The sequence below is a fragment of the Vulpes lagopus genome, chromosome 17, assembly GCF_018345385.1.
Source record: "Vulpes lagopus strain Blue_001 chromosome 17, ASM1834538v1, whole genome shotgun sequence".
NCBI classification, from domain to species: Eukaryota; Metazoa; Chordata; class Mammalia; order Carnivora; family Canidae; genus Vulpes; species Vulpes lagopus.
In genome coordinates, this window is record NC_054840.1 from 9,209,835 (window position 1) to 9,218,160 (window position 8,326).

Here is an 8,326-nt window from a genome sequence, read left to right on the forward strand (position 1 = left end):
CAGTGACTGGAGTCAGGAGAGGAAGGGTCGGCAGGAGCCAGGGTATCTTCCCTGGATGGACAGGATTTTGGACTTGACTCTGTACAGGCAACTCGAAAGCATTCATTGGGGATCCCTGGGTGGCCCGGTGGTTTAGCGCCGCCTTCATGCCCAGGGTGTGATCCTGGAGTCCCGGGATCCAGTCCCACACAGGGTTCCCTGCATGGAGCCTGCTTCTCTGCCTGTGTCTCTGCCTCTGTGTGTGTGTGTGTCTCTCATGAATAAATAAATAAAATCTTAAAAAAAAAAAGAAACCATTCATTGAAAGGGTTAAGCTCAATAGTGAAACAGATCTGGTTTTAGGAAGGGGACATGGACAGCAGATAGAATAAAGACCGGGAGGGAGAACAGTTGGGATGTTTTGGCAAAAATCCAGAGTAGATATTCTAGAGTCCAAATTCAGGCAGCAGGAAGGAACAGTTTGGTGGTGAAAAGATCAACGAGAGAAAGGGAAAAACTAGATAAGAGGAATGGTAATGGTAGTGGGAGATCTTTCTTCCCTAACTCCAACCAGGTGGTCTAATTTCACTTAGCTTCCCCAAAACCTAACAAGCTTACAGGATAGGACTTCTTTTACGGGCTCTACAGATCCAGCCATTTAAAGCAGAGCTTCTTACCAGTGTCATCTGTCAGCATCACCTACGGAGCTTTCTAGCATTTAATGCTTCCCGGGTACTGCGCCACGCTCTTCTCGTTGCCAATTCTGTTGGGTACTCTTGGTCAACAAAATTACTGCTTTGAGATGAAACCACTCTGTCAAGCACACGCTCCAGACATTAAAAAAGATAAACTTTCCTTAACTCTTCAAAGGCCTCGCTAAACCACGCATTTTTAAAATGTCCAACATAAAAATGAGCAGCATATTTTCCTGTTCAAATATTTGAAATGTACTCCTTGTTTTATGGCTATTTATAGTGTCCCACTGACTGCTTATGACATGTTTTCTTGGGGATATAATTAAAAGGAGAATTTGCAAAGAATAATGAAAAACATAAACTTGTCAGATGAATAAAACGATTTCAGATAAAATAGCGTACTGGTTCCGTCACCCTCCTCTCTGACGTCCATCAGAATCACAGCTGGTAGATGCTGAACACTCACCTTCTGGAGTCTGTCTCCCAAATTCTTAGTAAAATTAGAGAAGGAGCTGGAAACTGAATTGCATTTAGCTTCCTCAGGTACTAATGTGAGTAGCCCATAGGCCATGCTTTGGGAAACCTTCTTTTGTACTCGGTTACTAGCGCCTCCAGCCAAATGTTTCTGACCTCTGTGTCGTCGACATCGATTTTTCATTCCCTCCTCCCTGAACCCAGCTGTCCTAATCCATTTGGAAATCATGCTCATCAAAACTGCAAAGGAAAACCTTTTGATGTTTTATTTATTTTGGGGAGAAAATTGTGACCTCAAATACCATGGGTAGGGCTACAGAAAATTAATTATGACCTCAAATACCGTGAGTAGGGCTGCAGACTATTAGACGCCAGGAGGCCCCTCTCTCAGGCTGCTATGTAGCTAACTTCCCTGACTGTGGGCTGGCTCTGGCCCCGGCATGGAGGGATTTGCACGAAGAGCCCTCCATGCTCACGGAGGTTACAAGAATATGGCATTTATCACCAGATTTAGTTCAGGTTCTAACAGATAACAAGGTTAAGATTAATGCAAAGAGTGGCTCTCAAGTCTGGAGCAGAAAGCTAGGTCAGGAACCAGAAGAAACAGTAAGAAGATACAGACAAGAGGGAAACCAGGTAGGCACACGAGAGCTAGACTGGTGTTAAGTGGACACTAGGGTCACCTGCAGAATTTAACAGCAACAACAGCAACAACGACAAAATAATAATACTAGTGCCCAGGTGCCAGGTGCACTACATCAGTAACTCCGGAAGTGGACCCAAGGATAGGTAGTCTCAAAGTGCTCCAGATGATTCTATGTGAAGCCAACGTTGAGATCCACTCCTCCAAATACCTCCTTTCTCTGAATAGCCTGTTGCCCTGACTGATGACATTCATTGGCCCAACTGCAAATGAAAAGGCTCAAATTCCACTACCTTTGGTCAGGACTTACTGGTCTTTCAAGACACAGCTCCAATATCATGCTTGTAATGATGTCCTTCCTGATCCCCACTCCAATCTCTTTCTTCCTGTGTGCTGATAGCCTGCGTAGATATGGTGTCATCACGGCACCTGTTAACTCTATGCACTTACCTGTCTCCTTCACTGGGATCCCCAAGGGCATGACTCATATGGTTTCATATCCTGGTCCCACTTGCATATTGTCTGGAAGGTAACAGACCCTCAATAAAAGTTTATTGAATTCTTAAGAACCCAGTAAATACTTATTTATTCTTAAATACATATTTAACCACTATGTAGCTCATTTTCTTTCTTTTTTTTTAAAAAAAGATTTATTTATTTATTTATTTACTTATCTATTTATTTATGATAGACATAGAGAGAGAGAGGCAGAGACACAGGAGGAGGGAAAAGCAGGCTCCACGCTGGGAGCCCGATGTGGGACTCGATCCCGGGACTCCAGGATCGCACCCTGGGCCAAAGGCAGGCACCAAACCGCTGATTCACCCAGGGATCCCTATGTAGCTCATTTTCAACATCTATTAAAGTAAAAAATCAGGGCACCTGGATGGCTCAGTCGGTTAAGTGTCTGCCTTCGGTTCAGGTCATGATCTCAGGGTCCTGGGAGGGAGCCCCCACCTTGGTCTCCCTACTCAGTGGAGAGTCTGCTTCTCCTTTTCCCTCTGCTGCTTCCTCTGCTTGTGTTCTCTTTCCGTCAAATAAATAAATAAAATCCAAAAAGAAAAAGAAAAAAGATTGAACTGTGTTGTCTCTAAATCTTAATCTCTTTGAGATCTAAAACTCAGTGATTTTTTTTCTCTTTGTATCACATAAAATATATACATATGATTCCAGAAATAATGCATTAGGCTTGGACTCCTTTGCATTTCCCAAACTTTCATATGTACTCTATCTGCCTAGCATCTTGGTAAAATGCAAATTATAATTGGACAGGTCTGTGGTGAGGCCTGAGGTTCTGTACTTCGACTAAGCTCTCAAGTTGTTGTATCTGGTGAGCGATGACACTTTGGGTAGCATAATTTTAGGGGATAGAGGCAGATCCTAGTCTTCCCTGAGTTCCCATCATACATTATAAGGCAGAGAAGATAATCCTTAGCACCAGACTGCCTGGGTCAGATCCTGGCCCTGACACTCCCATTAAGACCATGAGTCATCCTAACATATTTGTGCCTCAACTTCATCAGTAGCAGAGGGATAACAATAGAATTTTTTGGTGAAATTAGTGAGTTAATTCATGTGCAATCCTTACAATGGTGCCTCACATGTAATAAGCCAATACATATTAACACTATATATATACATTATATATATAATATTAATATATATATATTAAGAAGAACTGAAAACTTCTTTTCAGTTAATTAGTTTCAGAAGGGATCAGTTCTATTTGTCAGGAGCACTGATTTTTCTTTTTTTTCAATCTTGAAAACAGTAAAGAGAAGATATTTTTTCTTCCTTTGAAAAGCAAATACTAGATCCATAGGCAAAGAAAAGATCAAAAGAGAGAAAAAAATTCAGCTCGCCACTCTTCAGTCCCATCATTCTCTGCTTTCTCATCCCTGCCCCATTGCAACATTGAAAATACAGAATGTTACCGTGTCAGAAAAAGTGACTTGCAAGGATTAAAACCCACTTCTGGCCAGAAGATACAAATGGACACTCGGTACAGCGTAACTCTCAGCACAAAATCACACTATTCTTTTAATAATAAGGTTCAAAGCTTATTTCCTGACACTAAGATAGCAGTTCTTCAGCAAGACAATTGGGTTTTCAAAGAGGAGTGTCAAAGTTTTGGGGAGTCGTCAGAATGCAAGAAGGAATCGCCCCAACCTGAAACACTCTCAGAGCAAGCACAGGGCTCAGTTCCAAAGAAGAAGGAAGAGAAGCATCAGAGAGTAGAAGAAAACAACAACAACAAAAAACAAACAGGCAAACAGAAAATCTGACATTATTAGGAGCCTTGTGTTACCTTAAATAGGAGAAGGAGAGGGGCGCCTGGCTGCATCAGTCCGAAGAGCGTGCAACTCTTGATCTCAGGGTCGTGAGTTCGAGCCCCGCGATGGGTGTAGAGAATTACCTAAACAAATAAATATTTATAAAAAGAAAGGGAAAAGGGGATAAGGAAAAAAAAAGAGGTTCAAAAACAATCATTATTGAGTCCTTACTATGTGCCAATGGCTTCAAATATATTCAAGTTGTAAACATCCTGAAACACTCTCTGCGGAAGGCATGTTGAAGCTCACTTTACAGTTGAGGAACCTGAGGGGAGGGTCGTCCTTGTCTGACTCTGATTTGGCAGAGCTGGGATCCGAATCTGCTGCCAGTGTACATTCTGTTACCAGTTAGTCCCGTCTCCTGAAACAGACTTCGAAAGAGCCTCCAGATCTGAGCTTTCTCAAGTTAAAATCAAGCTTAAGGTCACATAATAACTAACAAGCCAGGGCAAAGCGAAGCAGGAATGAATATATAAAACAGCTGAAATTGTGCCAAAGACACATTCCCCCTCTTAGTTTTATGGAGAGGGTAAGTCCTGGGACGTGACCAAGGTAGTCGACCTCCTTACCTGCCAGCCTTGTAGGCTTGACGCCAGCCAGGTGTGCAATGTCCCTTCTTTTGTTTTAAGGCATGTTTGGAGAAGAATGTCTGCCCTGCAGAGCAGTTCAAGGTGAAAACTCAACCAATAGCTTGAATTCCGCCCCTGGCTTCATCCTGTACTAGAACAGAGGTTGCTGGAGTTGCCAACACTGGTCTCATGAGTGTAAATTCCATCGGGCCACTGAGCTCCTGTTAGGTGAAGGAGGTTCACCCAGTGGGAAAAATGAATCCAGGGCCTTGAAAGATGGTTGATGTAACACTCAGAGTTTAGTGAATCTAAAGTTGGACCTATTTACTTACTCATGTCTGAGCAGAACAGAATAGAACCCCTGGCCTGTGGGTTTAATCTCTATCTCTTTAGGCCATGAGACCCTTTGCATATCCTGACTTATGTAATTCACTGATTACATTTCCTACTTTTAATGTTGAACCTAACACGTTCCTCTTGGTTTGGCTACAAGGAAGAAAAAGAACTTTACCCCCAGTTAAAACTTTCAGAAAATCTAGTTTTCACACTTGGAAAAGTCCAATTATTTCTTATTCAGTTAGAAGTCCCTGTGTTAGAAGAAAGAAAATCACTGATAATGATACTCTTAAGAGAACCAAATAACTCAACAGTGTCTCATCATTTGGGGTTTTCCTAAACAGAAAACTATTGAAACCTTTTTATTTTAACTTTATGCTTTCCACAGTATATATGAATAGAATAAAAGGAAAACATAGTCCTATTCGTTAATTAGTATGTTAGGAATTTTCAAAATGCTGTGAGGAAGTACTTAAAATGGAAAATGACTGCAAATTCCAAGGTATTTTTTTAACATGGCCTAAGAATAAGGTATTTTTGATAAACAGATTATTGTCTATACTGTATATGAATTAAATACTTCTGAAGAATTAGAATTTTCTGAACACTGAGGTGACTTAGAAAATGTGATTTAATCTTTCTTTGGTGATCAGAAGATATTTTAAAACTTTTTTAAAAAGATTTTTTATTTATTTCTCTGAGAGAGAGAGAAGAAAACAGGAGCAGAGGAGAGGAACAGAGGGTGAGGGAGAAGCAGATTTTCTGCTAAGCGGGGATCCTGACCCAGAGCTCTATCCCAGGACCCTGAGATCATGACCCAATCTGAGGGCAGACGCTTAACTGACAGCCATCCAGGAGCCCCAGTATTCTAAAATTTTATGCATTTTCAAGGTCACCGAAATAAACACCAATTAACACAATTTAACTTGTTACTTCCAAAACACAAGCGTCATTATTTTTTTTTTTTTAAGCGTCATTATTAAGAGAAATGCGAAGTTAATAGAGTGACCAATAAACCGTATTTCACTGTAACCCATAATGTTTTGGAAGATATGTCCACTGTGTGTGTTTTTATTAAAGTATATTATTGAGAAATAACTATGTTAATGGTTGCGAACCTCCACACTCTACAGCTAATTAAAATGCAATTGCGTAGGATTTTTTTTGTCGCCTGCATATGGTCATTACAAAAGTGGCCAAATCTGGCATGACAAACATTGCCTCACTGAAATCCCATGTGACATGAAGAGCCAAACAAGAGCAGTGTCTCAAGTATACAAAAGCAAATCTGAGAATTTAATATTTTCTCATACATGGATTCTCAATCTAAGTAGAGGAAACTTCCCATTCAACATAAAATTGGTAAAGAATCGTCCAACTGTTCTATATAAGCTGGAAACAAAAAACAAACTTAAAACTATTTGAAGTCATCATGAGTCTTGAGAGAAATGTGTTTCTGCAGTATCACAAAAGAAAGCTCAACTTTCTCATTTAGGGGTTTGGAGGATTTATTTGGGAACATTAAGCTATACTGACTAGAAAGTGCAGTTATGTTTTAAGTGGAGCACATTAATGCAATCAGTAGCATTCATCAAGTGCATTAAACATCCACCAGAAAAAAAAAAAAATCCACCAGGCTTTAAAACAGAAATATTGACTAGAACATGTGCATTCATCACGTTCATAATAAAAACAGACATATTCTTAACATTTCTGTCATAGAGAAATTTCTAAAATGTTAAGTTCCTTAATGCTAAAAAAATAATCAGATGGAAAACTGATTGGAAGGTGAAGAATAATAAGGACAGAATGGATCAAAATGGACCAAGGGGAAAAACTCACAAAACCCCCACAGCTTTTGGCGCACCTATCTGGCTCAGTCAGTAAAGCATGCGACTCTTGATCTCAGAGTTCTGAGTTCCAGCCCCACATTGGGGATAGAGATTATTAAAAAGCAAAACAAAACACAAAAAACACAGCTTTTTAAGTATAGAACAATGATGACAGAAATCAGAATTGCCACAGAATCAAGGAAGGAGGGACGCCTGGGTGGCTCAGCGTTTTAGAGTCTGCCTTCAGCCCAGGGTGTGATCCTGGAGACCCGGGATCGAGTCCCGCGTCGGGCTCCCTGCATGGAGCCTGCTTCTCCCTCTGCCTGTGTCTCTGCCTCTCTCTCTCTCTGTGTCTCTCATAAATAAATAAATAAATAAAATCTTTAAAAAAAAAAAAGAATCATGGAAGGACTTCATGAAACTGGATCTGGGAAGAAGTTCTGTAACTGTGCTTTTAGCAAGTCTTCATAACTTATTTGTGTACTAGTTATTGATCAATTATCCCTTTTGTCATATAAGCTACGTATTTCTACCTGGGTTTCCCGAAGCCCACCTTCAAAATATACCTTTGTTAAAATACGTTTATAACCTCAAAAAATCCTTGAAGAATATAATAATGTGTGTATAATCCACCTGAAGAGATGTATTGGTTAATCAAAAGTTAAAACATAGAATGTTACCAATTTTCTTTTTTTTTTCTGCTCTTCATTTTATTTTCACATAGCTAATTCATTCACATAGTATGAAATTCAGAAGCTAATAATATTTTACAAACTTTTATCTATTATTGAGAGACATGACTATGCCCCAAGCAAGTCCTAAAAATAGCAAGCATCCTTCAATATCATGTCTTGTCTCCTCCATATCTTGTTATAATATTTCAGTCTCTAGTTTTTACTCTGTGTGTATAACTTTGATATTCGGAGGCATAATTTCAACCAATATGCAGAATGTCATTATGACATGCTTTACAAACTCTGTAGCACTTAAATTTATATTTATAGACTTTTACCATCTCTATTCTAACGTGTCATCCCTTTTAGGCACCAAATGACTACTAAAGCAGGTTGCTTTTCCCTCTCATTTGGAGACCATGGGTAAGGAGTGTAACACGAATAGGTAGGTGGTGGTTTATAGGAAAAGGTGTGAGAATATTGAGGAACATGCCCAGTTTTAAAATTCTTACGCTAAAAAAATGTATGCCTTTAAAATTTTATAACCAGAAACAGTACCCTGAAGAAACAAATTAAAGACAAATTTAGAAAGCACCTAATTGAGCATGTCGTCTAAGCCCACCTTGTTATAGATGAGGAGATTTAGGCCCGGAGAAATGAAGCAGCTTGCTCAGTTTCACAGACTTATGAATCCAAGATCTGAGACTGGAACCTAGTTTCTGGACTCCCAGTCCTGATCTCATTTTGCCGTCCAAATCACTTCCTTTCATGCACTTTGCCTTGGAATGACC

General features: G+C 39.9%; 1 long non-coding RNA gene across 25 annotated transcripts in view; it reads right to left on the reverse strand.

The window, feature by feature from the left end:
• The window catches only part of LOC121477286, a 54,559-nt gene extending 49,635 nt beyond the window's left edge, over window positions 1-4,924 (reverse strand). For 18 of the 25 annotated variants that reach the window (XR_005984195.1, XR_005984192.1, XR_005984194.1 and 15 more), the window contains exons 1-4: window positions 4,296-4,685; window positions 4,100-4,207; window positions 2,242-2,313; window positions 657-774 (exon numbers count right to left, since the gene is read on the reverse strand). This is a non-coding gene — a long non-coding RNA (uncharacterized LOC121477286). The other 7 variants (XR_005984196.1, XR_005984189.1, XR_005984175.1 and 4 more) reach the window with 6 other exon arrangements.
• Window positions 4,925-8,326: the final 3,402 nt, after the last annotated feature.